This window comes from Typopeltis vanoorti, chromosome 8 (genome assembly GCF_054136105.1).
Source record: "Typopeltis vanoorti isolate ZY-2024b chromosome 8, IOZ_Tvanoo_1.0, whole genome shotgun sequence".
NCBI classification, from domain to species: domain Eukaryota; kingdom Metazoa; phylum Arthropoda; class Arachnida; order Uropygi; family Thelyphonidae; genus Typopeltis; species Typopeltis vanoorti.
The window spans coordinates 92,207,226-92,227,843 of record NC_143556.1 but is presented as its reverse complement, the minus strand read 5'-3'; the positions used below and the strand labels follow the sequence as shown (position 1 = coordinate 92,227,843).

The window sequence follows — 20,618 nt, the reverse complement described above, 5'->3', positions numbered from 1 at the left end:
TTTTTTTATTATTAATTTGTATGATGGATCCAGTACAGTCAGCAAGTTCTGTTGTTAAAAGTTTCAGTAGCTCTTGCAAAAGAATATTGAATAATGTGCTGACATTCTGCGAAAAAGAATCGTCAGAAGGCCGTCTTCTTGTTCCCCTTTCTCAAGTCATAAAACGTGCAAGTGCAATTGCGGGCGTATCGGGGTCGACTGCTAAAAGAATTCGTAGGGAATCAAAAGATGAAGGTAAGCCAAAATTTAAATCTCCTAAAAAAAAGCGCCAGAGAAAGAAAACTATCGAAACCGTAGCTTTGAATGATTTTGATGTAGACGTTAGAAGAGCTATTCACGAATTTTACGTGGTCCAGAAAAGAGTGCCAACTGTTCCGAAATTGATTCCTGTGCTTAAAGAAAAAATTAATTTTCCTTGGAAAAGAGAAACTTTGAAGAAAATACTTCAAAATCGGATTTTGTTTTAAAAAGTCCCAGAATAAAAGGAAACTTATCATGGAGCGAAGTGACATTGTTTTATGTTGAACGCAGTATTTGCACGTATTAACACTCTACGTACATTTTTCCAACTGTTATACAAGCAAAATAGTTACACTTTAAAAACAGCAATGTTCGTAAAAGAAAAGCTAAATTTTCCGACCTGTAATGATAAACAAACTCAGTTTGTTTATTATTACATCCCAGAAGACAGACTGATTACCCTATTATCGGCATGGATTCTCCTTTTTCTGACATGCGCAGAAGTGTCGGGGGACCTCAAATCGGTGGGCGAACTATACCTAGAGGTTCATTTTCGATTCCATTTTCCAAGCTAAGAGAAATTGCTTTTCACTGAGCGTCTTCGTAGTTCAATCGATAGCAACGAATCATAACTAACCCTTAACATGACTAACCAAAGTCCTGCGCGCCACCGGGTGTCCTTTTCAAATAAAGGAGAACACACAAGGTCTCCTTTATTTTAAATAGTCCTCGTGGATGAACGAGCGATAAATTTAAAATCACTTAAAACAACAGAACAGTAAAAAGTCGTTAAAATTAAAGAATGAGAAAAAAACATGAAAATTAACATAAAATTTAAAAATGAACGTTACAATGTTTTCTTTAAAATGTAAAGCATAAATCAAATCAGCTTATTTTTTAAAAAAAATAACTTAATTATTCCCTGTAATTATCTAATATGAGTCTTTCTGTCCTGGTTATAAGCAAAATTATTTAATTAATTATTTTTTAATTATTATAATTATAGTTAAAAAATAACTAGTATCAACGTAATTCTCTTTGGTTAAATTACAATCAAACAATTCACTAGTACCACAATGTCATAATCGCTATACAAGTATCGATGAGTGACTAATGTAAAATGTACTATTATTCTCGCTGTCCTTTAAGGCATTCTTTTATAGTGGGTTCGATTCATGACGGTGAGACTCATGTGGATAGGCTCTGCCAGGCTTAAAATACAATACAGTACTATACAACAGTTTGTATGCAAGCAAAATATAATGCTCTTAATACTGTCACAATTATTAAAAGTACATTAATACCGTGGGAAGCTAGGATTTTTTTTATTAACTTTTATATTTTTTATCAATTTTTTTACTTGGTCGGGACCCCTGCTCTAGAGCAGCGCTTCCCAAACTGTGGGCCGTAGGTTTTGTTGAAGGGGCGGTGAAATAATGAAAACAAATTGAAAATGTTTTAAGACTAAGTCGATTTTTTTATCTTCAAAGAAACGTATTTAACTTTTATCATTTATTATTTCTTTTTTGTTATTTTTTATATTTTAATGGGGGAAAAATCACACATTGGTGCGGGTTCACAAATTTTGCTTCCTGCGTATTTCGGCGCTTAATGAATATTAGTAAACATATGCTTATTGATATAAGTTTCATTTCAAAGCAGAAATCTAAGAATTGCAGTCTCAAATATTTCACCTGATATTCGTGTAGCAGTATTGAAACACATCCATCATATTAAATTGTTATTAAACTTCTTTTATGTTTTTAATTCTTTCTTTATTACTAATCGTTTTACGTTTCATGTGCCTAAACTGCAAATGTACAATAACAAGATATCTATCTATATAAAAATATGAGATAATGTGCCATGTCAAATGTGTATGTAAGATGCTGAAAATCTAATATTTGCATTTGATTTTTGCAAATATGTTTTGCAAAATTTTTGCTGTCTATGTTTTGTATTGAATATAAATACAAAGAGATTTAGCACCTCCTCCCACCAAGTTGTTTAATTTAACCCTCAGCTCTGGTAAAAGTTCCATTAGAGTGGGAAGAGGGGAAAATAATTCCACTGCATAAAGGAAGCTCCAAGACATAAGTACAAATTATAGGCCATTCAATCAGGAGTGGTGGTTATGGATTTGGAGAAATTGGTAAAAATTAGAATTCAGGACTGGGTGGACAGAATTATGATTCTTTATAAGGGTAGGTCGGTGATACTGTTGGACTTTGTAAAGGCATTTGACAGGATTCCACATGGAACTATGTTGCATAAATTGGAGCAAATGGGAATGGATCCGAAGCTGGTGATTTAGATTAGAGGGTGACTGATGGACCGATATATTATTATTATTATTATTATTATTATTATTATTATGTGACAACTCCAGGGAGTCCAAAGACTTATCGAGGGAGAGTGTGCCAACAGCAGCGAACGATTGATTCTCTTCGAACTACTAACCGCGCTCAAGCACCGATATGAAAGAGTTGTTTGTGGAGAAGCTAAATCCAGAAGGTAGGTGACTAGTGGTGCACCTCAGGACTCAGTACTTTGGTCCCATGTTGTTTAATTTGTACATTAATGATATTGGAAACAATTTGACAGGAAATATCCACTTGTTTGCTGATGATGCAAATTTAGGAAGAGCGATAGTCAATAAAGGTGATGTAGATATCTTGTAAGATACTTAAATATGCTGGCCGTATGGGCAAAGGTAAATGGCAGTCAGTTTAACATGGCTGAGTGTAAGGGATGAACTTTGTGATAATGAGATCACATGCTGTGTACTATATTAATGGAACTGAGCTGCAAGAAGTTGACAAAGCAAGGGACTTGGAGTTATTGCGGACAGAGAACTGAAGTTTAGAGGGAATATTGCAAAGTGGCCAAAACAGCATATCGTATTACATGGTTATTGAAGAACACACTAACAAGCCGGGAGGGAGTTATTGTTCCACTTTATAAGGCATTAATGAGGACACATCTGGTCTATTACGCACAAATCTGAGCGCAATTTCTGTTCAACCCAGTCCTTAAAAAAATTATTTTATTTTATTATTTTTTTTGGTTCGATTTAACAATCTGGTCACCTGGATTGCTTGGTGACGAAATGTCCAGAGGCAGGTGATAAAGATCGTTCACTGTGGAATGTTTCCTGTGAGAATATACTGAGGTCTGTGGGCTCCAAAAACTATGACATGCATAAGAGGGAGATATGATAGACGCATATAAGTTATTAGATGGGTTTTATAAGATTGACACTAATGACTTTTTTCTGTAGAGTGCAGGATAGGAGAAAACGAGGGGTTATCCATGAAATTTGTGTAACAAGAGTGCTAGGACTAGATATTTTGCTTGGAGGGTGGTGAATGTGTGGAATGCGTTGCCAGAGGTTGTTTTGAGTGCTCGTCTGTGAATGAGTTTAAGAAGTATGATAGGTATTGTATGAATAATTGCTAGTGTATCAATGTAGAGTCTCCCGCCTTGAGTCTTCTGAATCCATGAAGACAGCGTTATAATAATAATAATAATAATAATAATAATATGTAAGGGAAAAATGACGACCAGGATATTAAGTTGCGTCTATTTATTTGAGAGAGTTTACAATATCTATGAATGCTCTTGGAAATGTGTGTGTGTGTGTGTGTGTGTGTGTGTGTGTAATATAATTTTTAAAATTGAAGTTTTTTATTCGATTTAACTATTTGTTTAATTGTTTTTTCAGTAATCTATAATATGATAGATATCGTTATAGTAACCAAAGCAAATTAAATGCAAAATAATTCATTGAAAATGCTTTATATTTTGCTTAAACATTCTATGTAAATATTATACATAGCGATTTAATTCTATTCAAACCAAATATTACGAATAAGTTCATAATTCTCTCTTTTTAATAAATTATTTCTTTTAAATACTAATAATAAAAAAAAAACTTGTGACCATATGCATCGAATCAGTTGAATTGTTATCGAATTTGTTTCCTTGCTTCCCTCATTCCCCATTCTAAATTTTCGACTTTAGCAATCCTCAATTGGGTATTAAATGTATTCGAATGCATTACACAAATATTTTCAAACACATAATGGAAAATGGTGCTATACTGCACTACAAGGTCAATGGGTGGAGACCAGGACACTACCATTCTGCAGCAAAGTTTCATATCAATAATGCCTCAGGTAGGATACACTTCATGCGAATTACAGTTAGACACCACTAAGTTAACATAATAATCATTTACGTCAGGTGAGATAGGAGTACAGAAACGAGTGACAATTGCACAAAGAAATATCCTAAAGTTTTGAACAGTGTTGTGAGTGTACTTTACATTCGCAATGCTGATTAGCTAAGGTCGCAGCTAGAAACTGTCCAGACAGAGCAATTGATTATCGTGCATTAAAGCGCCACACTGTCTGTTACTAAAAACGCGATATACTCGTAGTCTACAACTGGCAGATCACCCTTACGATTTTAGCGATTCTCATTTTTGGACAGTTCATTCTTTCTGCTCTCTCCCCCCCCTCCCCAATTCAACCATTATCATAATTTCTACATTCCGATCATATATACTTGAATTACACTTATATGGACGTTAAAAATATGAAAAAAAAAATAAATAAACGGAACAATATATAGTATATTTTTGTTATTGTTTATATATATATATATATATATATATATTGCCGTTGTTCCAGGAAATTTCATAGTATGCAGTTATGTGTCCTAAACGCTTTTGGGATCACTTGCTGCATCTTCATGAACATATTCTCTAGCGGTTAATAGCGAGATGAGACAAACAATTTTAGACCTGCGTGGTAGTCTCTAAAATGTGACTAAACGGAAAACACATTTAAACTAAAGAGTTCAATAATAACTCACAATATTCATGAAAGTAAGAAGAGCATGCTTACTTTTATGAATAATAATTTCGTCTTAGGCTCAGTAACAGATATTAAAATCACTAAACGCTTACCGAGTTTTTGTTTCCTGTTTAGTTTTCAGGGAAAAGGCCCTAGATGAAGAGTGGGTATTGGAACTGATTGTACTAATCTATCACTGTGTCATTTATATGTCTTCAAGGTACAATGCGGTACACGGGCATCAAATTCGATTCGTCAAAACTTCTTTAACCTTAGGAAATTAACAAAAAATGCACAAAGTAAAGTAAACACTATCATGGAATATGCGGATTTATTTTGCAAGCAATAATTTTTTATAACTATACCTGATCAGTGAATGTTATATATAAAATCTTACCAATCTCTTACACAAATAAGTTTGCTTTTATAATGTCGAATCACGCGCAAAGAGATCACGTGATAGCACTCAACAGGATAAAAGGCAAAAGGCTGTACTAGGCGAATCATGTTTGAAGGAAGTTCATTTCGTGAAGGAATAAAGAGTTGCAAACTTGGATGTCTTGTAATGTCTCAAGACATCATGCGGGAGAGAATTAGTGGAAAGCTTGAAGAAGGCCGCAGAATTACTGATATTGCCAGAGTTTGGAATCTCACACACCATTATATCCAGGCTCTGGTCAGCATTTCAAACAAATGGAATGTGTTCCAGGCGTTTGTTAAGAAGGTCACCCTCGCTCTACCATTGAGCATGAAGACAGATTTTTGGTTATAAGAGCAAAACGTAATTAACGCATCAGAATATATCAGCTCCATTCAAGCACAGGTACGCGGATATTTTGATAAACTGTGGCAAGACGTCTGCGACAAGGAGGGCTATACGCCCAAAGACCTGTAGTCTACGTCCCTTTATTCACAGCGCATCGTAGAGCACGTTTTCAGTGGCGTTGTATCCATAAAAATTGGGCAAGAGACCAATAGGCTAATGTACTCTTTACAGATGGGAGTCGTTTTAGTCTTTCCTCCGATTCTAGACGACACTTGATCTGGAGTGAAAGTGGTACTGCTTGCCATCGCGAGAATGTTCTTGAAAGGGATAGATACGGCGGTGCTGGGGTCATGGTGTGGGGAGGCATTATGCTTAATTGACGCACCGAGCTACAAGTACTGAAAAAAAGGACTATGACTAGGGAATGATATTGCAACGAAGTTCTTCGACGCCATGTTCGATTGTTTCGTGGTGCTGTAGGCGAAGAATTAATTTTTATGGATGACAGTGCCACACCTCATCGTACATGATAAGTGGAGATATTTCTGAAGACCGAGGATATTAATCGAATCGAGTAGCCAGCACGTTCCCCAGGTCTCCTTCCCATAGATCACGTTTGGGATGCAGTAGGGAGACGCATTGCTGCTCGAAATTCTCCTCCAAAAACAAACAAGACCTTATCCTTGCTCTGAAGGAGGAGTGGGCCGGTTTGCCTGAAGAACTCCTGAACTTCTCATGAACTCCATATCCTGTATAGAATATGTCCACTCCGGGGTGGATATATTCTATACTGAAATGTCTCTCCGCATAGTTTTCTGTAAGCACTCTATATGAATTCCTTAACTACGTCCATAAGAAATTTGTAACCTTTGCCAAAAATGTATTCCAGTTTAATTTGTACGAAATTGATAACACATTTGTGTGTAATATAATTTATTAGTATGCTGGCAATAAATTTATGTGCACATTTGGCTGGATATGATTTTTTTTTCATATACAAGGTAAAAATATAGTTGTCCTTAGCTTTTGGACACCAGTGCATTATTGAGTATTATGACCTTTGACGACACTAATGTAGACAGCAAATGTTTACGGGATGGTTGTTTATATAACTCCTATTAAAAATGAACGCTTTATACACGATGTCTGCCACTAGTAACTACGTTTGTTAAGTCTCCCTACAGAAAATATGCAAGAACCCCAGAAACAGAAGTTAAAGTAATCCCTTTCTGTCCCAAAGAAAGAGAAACATCGATATTTATTATATAATATAAATTAATAGATAAAACAAAATACGTTTCTCATTACTTTTATATTATAAATAACATTAAATTTTGAGATGCTAAAAAGCAAATTATGTTGATAAAACGAAATTTAAAAAAAAAAATTTTTGTTGACTTTAGTATTTCATAATTGACATCCTCAACAAAATAAATAAATAATTACTCACAAATTATAGAACAATAAGCTCTATTTCATTTAATTTCATCTGATATGCTTTTATTGTAAAAAATTCCTTCACAAAATAAATTATGAAGTGCAATAAATATACATTTCCAAAAATGTTTACATGAGCCTTTAATTTCTAAATGATCATTCGTAGGATTATACAGTTACCCGCAATGTAATAATAATAATAATAAATTTAAACGCGTTGATTGTTTTTGAAAATCACTTTTCAAACACAGTTATCTATAAGGAACAACCGGCTAAATATTTTCATAACTTTGTTTCGTAAATGTCGTTTTTAAGTGTTTTTATAGTCAAAGTTCTGAAACAGAAGTTGACATTCCTACGATAGTTATTTCAGGACTTTCGCTATACAGATTTTATTGAAATTTAATATTTGGAATCATTACAAAAATGTGTCGAACCATTCCAGTTTTTATTTCAACAGGACCATTTGCAGCGACACAAAGGTAGAAAACGTATCCAAATCACGTACGCAATTTCTCTGGCTGGATAGAACTTAATGAAGTTCGGGATCTAAGATACACACATTCTTATGACTCAATTTTAATTTTATTTGGCGTACTCCTGCCGACAAAAGTATTCAAACTGATATTATTAATTTGTGTTTATGTTTATTTCTTGGAATTATTTCTCAATTGCTGGTAATATCCATAACTCAGAAACTCTTAATGGTTCTTATATTAATCTAAGCCTTTACATCGCTTTTTTGCGATTTAAAGCTTTAATTACTTCATAAAAGTATAATGGAAACTGGTGAGAACCAATATTTCGGTGGGGAAAAAAAAAATTCAAGCCAGTTAATCAAAAGCGAATATACAAGCTTCTGGAAAGAGTTCGGATATTTTTTTTGAGTAGTATGGTAGCAAAACATTTTGCAAGCTCTTGGTCATGTTTGAAATGTTTAGTTTCGAAAGGCAAATATTATTTATTGTCTACTTGTCTATAAAATAATAATAAATATTATTCTTTTTTTAATAGATACATTTATAAATGTATTTATATATTAATATATACTAACTTACATAATACTATAAATATATTCATATATAAATAAACATTATATTTTTATGAATATTGTGTGTGTGTAATAAAAAAGTGAAAGCAAGCACTTTTTTGTCATCATTTCTGTTGTGCGATGATAAAGGATAAGGAAAAACTTGTTTATAATATTAACAATATGAAATAGCTGAACTATGGTGGAGAAAATCAGTAATTAATAAATGTAACTATATTTTAACTGAAACATTACCTTTTAGATTTTTTAATAAAAAATATAACAAAACTATTAGCATATTGGCAAATAAAAAAACAATGCATAGTGGGAGTAAATAGCGTGTATATGGATTCTCCTTTAATGTGTTCCACAGGTGCATACGACTGTTTATAGACCGAAGGAAAAAAAAAAAACACAAATGTATTCATACCAGAAACTAAAAATGTGCACCTTTAAAAAGGGAAAAGATAAATTAAAATATACTTTGAAATCACGTATCTTAAGGCAATTAACTAAATATCTGTATTCTTTTTAGCATAACAGGATGACTAGTCTTAGGAATTAAAGGCCACCTTAGCTATTTTGTGGCGCCATATTTATAGTTCATGTCTCATTTATAATATTTTTGCATTGATGGTAAACTATGCTGTGCTGCATTAGAATCACAATATAAGACAATTAAATGCTTCATATGCATTGGTAAAGAAAGCAAAGTTATAACACTAGTTGAATTAAATGACATTTTAAGGGGGGGAAAAAAGCAGAAAGAAAAACAGCCGGAAGAAATCATATAAATATTAAATTATGTAAATATTCCGACTTGCGATTACATGAGAGATTATTAAATCGCTAAATAAAATTCAGAAAGCGAGAATAGCTTGTAGAAATTCAAAGAAATCTATTATATTGCTTATTTTCAAGAAAGGAGATAACCACATAATAGATAATAATAAATAGAAGTGTAGATAAGACCAGTATATTTTGTCTGTCTACGTGTATCCTTCAACTTTTTTTTTTTTTTTTTGTAATAGGTAAAACTGATCAACCGAGACCAGGTAATATTTTCAAAACCTTACCAAGTTTTCTCGCGTTGAAACGAGATTCCAACCTAGATCTTTCCAACTAAAGAACAGATGTCAATCAATTTCATCCTTGCGAATGCGCTAGGATGAAATTGATTGACATCTGTATACCCTTTGATCTCGGATCTGTATACCCTTTGATTGAAAAGGGGGTTCGAATGTTAACTTGGACGCGAGTAATATATATATATATATAAGAGGATTTCCGCTGAAGGAGGTTTTCTCGCAGCTTATCAGATAATCCGGATGAAAACATACAGTTTATAGACATATTCAGAGAGCCAAAGCGGCTAAAATCAAATCTAAACATCCTTGTCTGCCGAAAAGTTTGCAGTGTAAGAAAGCGGAATTTCTTTTCGAAATATCAATCTACTTTAGATAAGAAATTTTATTTATAAGAAAGAGTTGACTTCTTGACGACAAACGTTTTTAATATTGCGAGTTAAAAAAAATGAATTTCCGAGATTAATTCATCATTCGTTGAAACGCGTTTATAAAGATTGTTAGGGATACTAACTCATTCCCCCCGCCCCTAAGAGCAAACATGGAATCTTTCTCTCAATGGTTGGAATGGTTGGAGGCGCTCACTCTACCAATGCATAAACAGCATTGGTACAACGAAGGCTATCAACTGCCAGCTTTGATAAGTTATTGCAAGTAAGTTTTACACAAATCGAACTTTATTTTCTACACCTTAATATCGAATATTTTCCTCGGACTAGACAAATAAAATGCACTTTTTCGTTACATTTTTATTTTATTTTACATTTATATGTTATATTTTAAGGCGAAAACAAATGATGTATAATTCTATCAGATTTGGGTAAGTAATCTTGTTTTTAAATGTGTACTTTTGTTGCTGACTTATGAGACGTGATGTTTAGGCCGCATGTGAATGTCATCGCCTGGTGTGGAAAAACCACCTTTGTTTTGATGGTGGACTTAAACGGCTTGGAAAAGTTCCATGTTTGTTTTCTAGAACAGTTTCAGAAGCATGTAACCCTTAACTTATTCTCGGTACTAATTACTAATTGCTATACGCTCCGTCCCCCTACTTTAAACATAGCCTTTCGTGGTGGGATTCACTTTAAAAATTATCATTATACACAGTTATCACAAAGAGAGAGAGGGGGGGGGGGAATTCAATATAGAAGGCAAGTTATATCATTCTTTATCAGTATGTGCCTAATCGTATTCCAGTATTTCATCTTCCTTTTCTTTCATTATTATCTTATTCTTCGCTCTGACTAAATTTCTCTTAATTTCTTTATTACTTTCTTTTTCTTTTTTAATTATATGTATGCCGTAATAGGCACAGAAATGTTTACGCACCGTGACTTAGAAGAAGGACGCACATTGAAATTTAAATCCCCCCCCCACACACACACCAGGAGGACCCTTGTTTGAGGGACTGAGTGAAGCATCGCCCCTTGGCGCCATCATTGTCGAGGCATTGCGTGTTACGCCTAATCTAATAAGCGGATAGTGTGAAACGAGACAGAACAGGAAAGGAAAGTACATTATACAGACTAAAACATCATACAGTGTAATTTGACATTATAAATAGCTTCACTATCTAAAATCAGCTAATAATACAGCGTATATTCAAAAGAGAATCAAAAGAACTCATACAAATGAAGACCTGCATCTTGAATTGGAATTCAAACATTTTTGCATATAACTAAATTTCCTTCTTCCCATTTTGAATTAATATTTTTCGGAATTCGTATCCTGCGTATACCATTTTTAGACCCTGTTGATACTTAAACAAACATTTGAAAAACATCATTAAGAATGTTATGTTTTTATTTATAAATTAATCTATAATTAATAACTTTATTAATTTCCCTATTACTGCGTTTATTTATCTAGATCTTTTTTTCTACTGAGTCACAAGTTAGTAGATCTTTGGTAGAGATAAGCGGGTTTTTTTCCTCCTGGAAATTCGAGTTTGTAACCTCATTATGAAAAATGTAACCACAAAAAACACTATTTCAGACAATAATATATACATGTCGTGTTTAGAGCGACGATATGGAAATAGTTGTCTACCCCCCCCCCCACTCTCCCTCTCCCTCTCTCTCTCCTTCTTCTCTCCCCTGATGTGAATGAAATCTCTGGTAGCCTAGCCTGAGCTGTTAGTGACGACGACTATGGTAGACACAAGTTGCCAATCAATCTTCTAAAAAAAACATTAGGGCTAAAAAAAAAGTTTCGCTTACTCCAGATATGAATAACAAGCATTAGAGGATTTTCATACATATTCTTCATTTATTCTTTTATCAAAGTGTATTCAATACACTTTGATAAAAGCAAGTAGCAGGCAGCACGTGAGACCTTGACTTCAGTCGAGTACAAAATTATGAATACATATCGTTTGGTATGATTTAGTTTCCTATAGAGTATGTGGAAATATTGTATAATAAAACTACTTCTTATGTGGAAATATACTAAACCTACTCCTTATCTCAAAAAAATAAATAAATAAAAAATAAATAAATGATATCAGAAAATATTAATAAATAATAATAATTATTATTATTATTATTATTATCGAGATCTGGCAATCTAAGTTGGCCGGCTGTAACTTAAACACATCAAAGTTATCCCAACAGTTATCGGTGCACTTGGCGCAACTTCAAAGAAGCTATCCAACCATTTACAGCAATTAAACATCAACGAAGTGACCCCATATCACCAACAAAAAAAAAAGAAAAAAACAGCATTACTTGGAACAGACCATATTTTACGACGCTACCTGACAGACTATTCTTAGATTCTTGGGTAGAATCTGAATTGTTCTGTATCACCAGTCAAATTGATGTTTAAATAATATTTGTTGTTTAAATAATGTTGTCTAAATCTTGTTTTGACTGTGTATCAATTATGTGAATAAATATAATAATAATAATAAATTAATTAATTAATTAATTAATTAAATTAAATAAAATAAAAAGCCGTTTATTACAAAATTCAAATTCAAGTTGTTTTTGTTCAGTTTACAATTTTAACTCATATTGAAGGTGATTAAAAAAAGTCGTATAATGTATAGGAAGTGTTGTTATAAACACTTTTTTAGTTGTTTTAAAGTACATTTACTAAAACACTTAAAACATTAACTTATCTTTTTTTTTTTTTTTTTGGGGTTCTGAGATATCCAAATTTCAAGCAGAAATGTCTAAAAATACGTTTAGAAGGATAATTGTAAATAATTATATTTAGAGAGAAATACCTATTTTTTAAAATTTCCTTTTATAGTTTTTATTACTTAATTTCTTTCTTTTTTTTTTTTTATTTATTGCTTTCATAAAAATTTGGTTGTGATTAGAAGCCATGGGGGACTCTTGCATGGGAATATTGTGGAATCCCAAACGTATCCTAATTAATTAAAAAAAAACAACTTTGAAAAAATAAAAACTATAACTTTAGAAAGTATGGTTTCTGATTAAAAACAAGTAAATGAGTTTTCATTATAAACGGTCCATTTAAAACTAAAATTAAGATAAGAAATTGTAGTAACTATCTCAAATATACACTCTGCTAAAAATTCCTTCACAGAGAGGTTTTCTTAATATATATATATATATATATATATATATATATATTAAGGATCAGCTAGATCTTTGAGGATCAGCTAGACTTCCAATACGTGCAGGCGCAAACTTGACTTTTGTCTGTTTGCTTACTTGGAAAATGGAGTAAAACCAGGTTTAAAATAGCTTGGTATCTTTAACATTTATTATACCCAAGGTAAAATACTTTCTACATATATATATATGTGTGTGTGTATGTGTGTAAAGAGTATATATTGAAAATAATATGAATATAGTTTGAGTTTGAAAAAAAAAAAAGTAAATTATTATTGGATTATAAATGAAAATATTAAGTCAATTATAATCTAATTTACTTCATTTCACTAATAATATATATTTAAAACCAAATTCCCAGTATTATTTTGCTCTGATATCTTGGAGCAGGGGAAGGACCCCCCACCACCACTGATCTCAAGTGAGAGATCAGAGAAGGATAATAAAGGAAGATTACTAGAGCAACTTTCATCTATTCCCTTTCCCCGACAAAAATTACTATCGGATTTTATCCTTTAAATTATTCCTCGTCATGTGGATTTTTCGAGTACAGAATATTTTGTAACTTGGAGATCAGACTCAATTACCAAATTGCGAGATACTTTGTATCTCGCAATTTGGTAATTGAGTCTGTGTTTTAGTTTAGAGAATATCACTGAAGGAAATTTGCACGCACGTGTGTATATGTGTGTATAATCATTAATGAATAAATAAATAATATGTAGACTACTTGCATGAGCAGCTCATCCTAACGTACAAGAGTAACTTTTACTCCACTGAAGAAATACTACTCCATGTTCAGATAATACAAATATTCACTTTTTCAATAAAATAATACCACTTCTGCTTTGAGATACTAGTGCTATCCTTATGACTTAGCAAGTTCAAGTTTATCTTATCCAATGGAAAAGAAAAAAGGATTTTATTACTTCATTATGGATAGTTTAGATATCCAGAACTCTTTCTCTATGTTTGGCCATTTTCCATCATTCACAGATGTGCATGTATTATTTGCTCCTCGTAAAACTCAGATGTTCCATCTGAAACCTAGCCTGACTGGATGACGTTTCCGCTTTCCGACCTTCAGTATTCCATCTCCTACATGAATATTAGTAAATATTCTTTAGATGATAAATGATTTTCATTGCACGAAGTAAGATCAATGATCTGCTGATTGGAGGCCTGAAGGAATCCCTTGGTATTTAGAATTACAGCAAATAAGGCTATTAGGCCAGCATATTGTGTTATTATGCTTTGCAGATGTTCTCTGACACCAGTATAGCTGCTTCGCAGGACGATAAAAATCTCTCAAGTAGAATTGTCAAATAACTAATCTACCACGAAATAATGTACTATAGGCTTAAAACCCTTCATGGGCAGGGCCGTCCTTAAAAAAAAAATAAACCAAAATAAAGAAATGCATCGTTATCCTAAGTAAATACACAGCATTTATGGATCCAGACAAACTGATTCGAACATTATATTCCAATGAAATAAATTGAGGATTTTAATACCAATATCTATTACTAGGATGGACTGCGTAGTAGTCTTTAATTTTAGGATCAATTCAATAATATTTTTTGAATATTACTGAAATATAAATTTCAATAATATAATATTATTATTGAAATAATATATTTATTTCACTAATGTGTATTTATGATCGAATCTAAACAGATTTATTATGGATTTATCAGTCCTCCACTAATTTAATAATAATAATTCATAATTTTAAGTAGATTTATATTTGGTTCTAAACTTGCAGACACACACACACACACACACACACACACACACACACACACACACACACACACACACACACACACACACACACACACACACACACACACACACACACACACAGCTGTTTTGGATTGACTTCCATAAGCACTACTGGAATAGTCAAGGACGCTTAAAAAATAAAATTAAAAAATACGGACAACAGCCTTGTCGAGATCACGTTTGCCTCTCAAGTACCGCCGGATGTTACCACGGCACGCGGGCTGTGGTGGCTCTGTTTGCTCAAGCCGCCCTCTTGATAAGTGCTCTCCCAAGACAGATAACGTCAGCAGAAAGCATGACGATGGAACTCTAAACTCCAATCTCATCTCTAGATATATATGTATTTTTTTATTTATTTTTTTCATGAGTGTATGTCTGAATGTTGACTATGTCTCGGCCTCTCTACACTCTTTCAGTTATCATGAAACTTGGCTTCTGTAACAACGTTCAGGGGTACCTATACCATTGCACTTCATTTCATTGCCTGAAGGACAATCATAATAGAAAAGAATGAAGAATGATTTATATATTTTTCGAAATGTCGACCAATTACAATTGTACGGATGGATGAAACAAAAGAAGAGATCTGAAGTATTTAACAAATAGATTTATACCTATCCTAGTTATTCATTTATCAGTTGAATTTTGTAACGACTCAGAAGCAAATCCACTTTTCCGTTCAAGATATTTAGAGCTGCAGGTCAAAGAGATAAGATGATGAGAGAGGTTCAAAACACAAAGGGGATTGATATATATATATATATATATATATATATATATATATATATATATATATATATATATATAATTATATATATACATATATATTAATCGGCAAACTTCATTGAGTTAAATTCATCGCTCAGTGTGTGACAAATGCGTCACTTACTGGAGGTTTAAAGTGGCTTGAAAAGCTCCATGTTTAGTTTTTAGAGTAAAATTTTCGGATAAAGTAAAAAATAAATTTAAAACGTATCAATAAAATAAAGAAAGAAAGAAATAATACAAAAAATTCCTTTAGTTCACGGAGGGTACTAATGCATTATAAGTTTACAAAAGAACAAATGAAATTAGCTCAAAAAATAACAAATGATCTTGCTATGCAAAGAGCTAAGATTGATAATTTCCTTATATCAATTTCTATATTTCAATATTCCATAAATCCTTGGAAAGTATTGGCTATATTGTGTACTCAAGTTCCTCGATACTTCTTGTAGTCTTTTAAGTGTATTTTGTGATTATTGATATTAGAATTGCTTTATAAGGATGTATGTTTGTATCAGGTTCTGCCTAGAGAGAGAGAGAGAGAGAGAGAGATTTTACTGAAATTCCTAATTTGGGAACTTAAAAGAAACTTGCCATTTCAATTTTGGATTAAACTGAAAACATTTAGTACCTAAATATCCAAAACTGATAGAAAATTATATGGTACAGTATTATAACATCTACTAAGAGAGCAAATCTGATAAAAGTAAAATATGAGTTCCAAGTTCCATAAAAATCGTATTAAGTTATAATCCTAAGGTCACTGTTTTACAAGTATAAATGCAGTATTATTCAAAATTGGAAATTAATTCAGAAACAAATAGCATTATATTTACATAATATGGGCGATGATTGTGTGTGTGTGTGTGTGTGTGTGTGTGTGTGTGTGTGTGTGTGTGTGTGTGTGTGTGTGTGTGTGTGTGTGTGTGTGTGTGAAGAATCTCTATGACAAAAAATTTCGAAAACTGTGAGTATATTTATTTGTCTGTACAAGTATTTTATGTGTATTGTTATGTAAGAGCACTGTTCTTCAAATGTAGAAAAGATTCGTCTATTAATCTACGTTTCTTTTTCCTTTGAAAGGGTTGAAGTAGCTCATTTTAGTGCCTTCCACTTCATCGTAATCTCCAAAGTCCTGACAATGGCTGTTTATGACGATGTCAATGATGTTAAACAACTGATATCGAGTATCTTTAGTTGAAACTTATCTGAATGAAAAGTGGATATATGCTCTTTCCTCTCTCAGTTTTTTTTAAAGAAAAAAAAAAGGGCGTAACAAATACAATGAAGTAATAACAGCGAGCGGCTACAAAAAATAAATAATAATAGTTATTATAAGTAATAAAAGAAAAATACTACACTTCTGAAAAGTGTGCAAGGAGCTGCACATTTTAGTCGTTTACTTGGAATTGAATTTTACACTTGGATATATATATATAAGCACAGAAATCGTGAGTTGATATCCGGATTGCTTTAAAGTCCAGGACATCTTTAAACACAAATATCTTTAGTCATCTTTTCTGATGTCCAGTGGACATCAGAAAATGGTTAAATCTTCGAAAAGAGCATGGATTCGAATAAAAAATGAAACTGATAATAATATTCGTATGGTTTTTTTTTATCCCGTCCCTTTGGGCGATCGGGTTGAGCCCTCCTAATGTTTGCCGTTCTGAGGGGCGAAACACCCGAGTTTTCGGGTGAAAAAACCCTCTCCCTCCGTATGAGACCAGCTAACTCACCTTTAGTCGAAGTTTATTATAGCTATTTATTGAGCTATTTATTATAGCTCAGTCGGTATAGACAAAGCCCTTTAGTCGGAAAGACCTTTGTCTATACCGACTGAGTTATAGAGGCTCATGAAACTAATTCTTTGAATATTTGAAACATGTATTTTGTGCAGAACAGTGAGCACTAACCGTTTGTCGTTGAGTAAATAAACATGAATCAGGTGTTAGGGATTGAAGCAGGGGAGGGCATGTTCAGTGCATTATAAGACAAAAATAGGTTTTACATAAAACGCGTTTAATAAAGTTGGTGCTTCATTCACCTAGTTGGCCGAGAAGATAGCATCTTCACTGTCAAACCAAAAAAGCCGTAAGTTCGCATTCCACTGAGGAATGGATATTTGCAAAAGTCTTTTACTACGGGACCACTCCCGTGATTATTGGATGACTGAATTGACTTGAAAATGTACCGTGTTTGATCTTAAGAAAAGGATTTCTGAATTAAGTAACTATAAAAAAAAATAATAAATAACAAACTTTTGCCAGTTGGTTGGTACTTAATAGATACTAAATTTGAGATTCTTAAAATTCGGGGCTCCTCATCAAATGGTCATAATGTCTTCTCTTACGTCTCTTAAAAATGCTGCTAGTTTTGTAGAATGTGTGAGTTCGTGGACTGGTTTGTTTGCTCTCTCTTGAAGGAAAAATCTTTAAGAATGGCTAAGGAGCAAGTTATCTCATGAGCAAGTTATCCCTGCCTGAAAAAGGCAGTTTTCCTTGATAAGTGAAGTACGGCAGAAACCACTTATCTTAAACTGACAATGAAAAAAAAAAAAAAAAACAATGCATTGCACATTTTCCTCTAAAAGAGCATTACGAATAATAAATGACTTTCTTCTGGAATAGGAATGACTGCATACTTAGAATGATAAATCATTGCACAACGTCGCAACGTAATGTTTTTTTTGTTAATTATTACCATACCCAAATAAAAATATACTTTAAATGAAGAAGAATTTCATATTACTTCAAAATTTAATTCTATATGTGATAATGCCACTCCTGTTTCGCTCGTACATTCCTAAAGTTATAAAATGAAATTTATCCTTTTAGCATTGCGCTAGAGGACTCGTTCAAGATTTATGTGAAACAGATTCCTTCAAGTTACATGATGCACATAATGTAAATGACAATGATGATATTTATCTACAGTAGCAAAAAAAAAAAAAAAAAAAAGAAAGAAAAGAAAAAAAAAATCTTATGATGAAATCAAATAAGAACATGAGGAGTTAGTTAACATCATTTTAAACTTACCAACGAACTAATGAAGTGCATTAAAAGTTCGTTAAGTGGATGAACTCAAAGTAACAGAAAGTAATAGAGAGGAACTGATTTTGGTGCTTATTAAATATCAAGGACCTTTCTAATGAACATGAAGTTCACATTAGTGTCTAACATTAAGTTAATATGAAATAAGTTTTTCTGTATTTAAATTTGCAAAACTCTTTTTATATCTCGAGACAACTTCTAGATGATTACTGTAGTTGGACGAAGACCATTCAAATCATCATCATTAATAATAATAATAATAAGTCTTTACAATACCTCTCCATATTTTGAATATAGAGGGTATTACACCTTGCTTTGGGTGGGCTTGTGAATGACGAATACCGTAACAGTCTTGAGGAAACTGGGAAGCTTCTTATGACATCTTAAAGCTGGCGGATACATACAACGCACGTGCTCATACATCCCACACTACTACTGCTGTGCTACACCCGCTAGGCTGGCAAATGTCGCTCCACCCTTCCTACTGGTTCGTAACCTTCAGATTAACATTATTTCTGCCAAATGAAAAATGTTCGTTTAGTATCAGAATTTCTCACTTGACCACAACAGTATGTAGGAGACTGGGAATGGAGGAATTGATTAAACCACTTCCTTAAACTCCTTCAGTCATCGTTGTGCCTCAAGAGACAAGTAAGGTAAAGGTACCATCGTAAGGGTGTTTCTCTCACAGGAAAAACCAAAGAGGAACTGTTCCGCCTTTAAACCCACCACTGAGCTGCTGTCTGAGGAATTTCGATACTAGTGTTTCCATTGCCAGTTGGTTAATCAATTGAATTTTAGATAAAATTCCACCTTCGCATTCAAAAGTTAGTCGAAACAGAGAAGAAAGGAACTCCTAATAGTCATTGTGGTAAATATATTATCCATTAAGAGTAATGGGTGCGCCAGAAATGAACGGGAATATCACCTGTGTGGTGGGATGAAGGGGGGGGGGGACACGCTTCTAAGTGTTATTCCCACGCGTGAGCTTGCGTACATACACACGCAAAAGCGCATTTATCTTTAATGTTAACTTGCTTAACAGACCAAGTATTTGAACATTCTCTCCATAATCAATAATTGGTTTCACAATTTATTTCACCATTTGTGAATGGTGAAATAGCGAATGAAAACGGATAAAAATGTAAAACTGAATATTGAAGCTAATCAGAAGATACACGAACGCCTTCAGATTAAGACTCATCTCCATGAAATATAGCCAAAAGGCATACATACAAAGAGAGAGTTTTTTTTTTTTTTGTAGTCAGCTGAAAAATACGGAACACTTAAGGGAAAAAATCACAATGAAATAAACAAGTACTTAATCATCACTCGAGAATGTAAAATTCCGCGTTAAACGTGCAAATCACTAACATCAAGATGATCAAAACTTGTATCCAAGGATGTGAAATCCGTGCAACTGTTTTCAATGTTTTAACGTTTTAAAATAATAATGGAAAGAAAGACTTGACGATGACATCAAGATAGGCTATCCACAGCTTTTTTACAAAAATTCACAGCAACAAAAGTTGTGTAGCTGGTGTCAGTGTTAAGTACTCCCGAACTATCGCCGCTATTTGCCAGGCCATGCTCAACGATAATTTGTGTACGTGCATGCATTCATACCAAAAATTCTAACCACAGAATAAAAATAAGAAGAAGAAGAAGAGAAGGAGGAGAAGAAATGTACTACGAATAGATTAAACTCAGTGAAGAGAATAAGGTCATGCTGAACTTGTAAAGTCATGTTGCATAATATTTGGTGTTCCTTCAGAGCTGCAGTGCTTCCTTTGTTTTGAAAATTCGCATTTAAGCAGACCTGTTAATTTTATACTACTTCAATGGTATATACCACTTATATAACTTTGGCATATTTATACGTGCCTAGCATAAATTTTAAAGCGACCCACTTAAACAATCAATCAATCAATATATATATATAAAGTGGCTTGGAATATTGTCTATGTTTTTTCGTTATTTTAGGTGTGGTGAACGATTCGAAATTCAAGGATAA

At 33.0% G+C, this 20,618-nt stretch overlaps 1 protein-coding gene across 1 annotated transcript in view; it reads right to left on the bottom strand.

The window, feature by feature from the left end:
* LOC150104193 (ras-related protein Rab-9A-like) overlaps positions 1–5,305 on the bottom strand; it is a 240,211-nt gene extending 234,906 nt beyond the window's left edge. The window contains exon 1 of the mRNA XM_090397306.1: positions 5,213–5,305. The gene's annotated coding sequence lies outside the window, so the exon portion shown is untranslated. The remainder of the gene's footprint in view (positions 1–5,212) is intronic.
* Between the last annotated feature and the right edge of the window lie 15,313 nt (positions 5,306–20,618).